Here is a 1,101-nt window from a genome sequence, read left to right on the forward strand (position 1 = left end):
TCTCTCTCTCTCTCTCTCTCTCTCTCTCTCTCTCTGCTATTTTTGCATACACCGGCTTGTATCGGCAGCTTCGACGAAACGCAGCAAAAAAACGTCAATAGTTTCGCGTCTGAGAGAAGAATGCCGATGGCAAGGTTTGAACGATGAAAGTCGCGGGAGAACGCATCGGGGTCGTCGAACTACGTAAATCACTCTTTCTCGGCAGCTTCACGTTTTCTCTCTCAGTACGGGAGCTAAGAGCCAAACATCAGACGAATTGTGCATCTCATATGAATGTACACATCTTACAAACTACCCTCATGCCAATTTTCATACTTTGACAAAAATTTAATCGCTTAGCTCCTGTACAATCTCGCGTTCGCGCGTCACTTCAGACGTATTCCGGCGCACAGTTTTTTTTCCAGGAAACGAAAAATCCGTCTCGTCTGTTAATCAGTCTCCACATTCCCCGTTTCCGCGTAGATCGTCGATAGAGTTTCGTCTTCGCAAAAGCTACGAGGAGATTAGCTGGGATTTTTTTCCCCCATTCTTGTTCACTTCACGACGTTTCCGTTGACATTCTAAGCGAGAGTGAAAATCGAGAGCGTGTTGAGACTAATTTTGTTTCCGACAACGGACCCCCTGCTACGCACTGCCATACGCACGCTCCCACAGCTGCCGCTGCCGCTGCCGCCGGCACTGCTGCCACCACCGACAGCTAAAATGTCAAACTGGAGAAATCTTTCCCTCCCTTTCATCTCATCGAAACACGAGAATGTACGAGGGTCGCCTCTTTCGATGTGGCCGATAGATGTGGAAGAGGATCGTCATTGTCATCATCGTTCATGTACATCTCGCTGCCGCCGCAGCAGCAGAGCGCTAATCAAAGTCTGCGTCCACCACTGTCGTCTGCCGGCATCGCCGCATCGTCTGGTGACGCCACGTCGTCTGCCGGAATCGCCTCATCGTCTGGTGACGCCCCCGTCGTCTGCCGGCATCGCCGCATCGTCTGGTGACGCCGCGTCGTCTGCCGCCATCGCCGCGTCGTCTGCCGGCATCGCCGCATCGTCTGGTGACGCCGCATCGTCGTCTGCCACCGTCGTTGCGTCGTCTGGTGACCCC

This window comes from Priapulus caudatus, unplaced genomic scaffold (genome assembly GCF_000485595.1).
Source record: "Priapulus caudatus unplaced genomic scaffold, Priapulus_caudatus-5.0.1 Scaffold1367, whole genome shotgun sequence".
In the NCBI taxonomy this organism is placed as follows: Eukaryota; Metazoa; Priapulida; class Priapulimorpha; order Priapulimorphida; family Priapulidae; genus Priapulus; species Priapulus caudatus.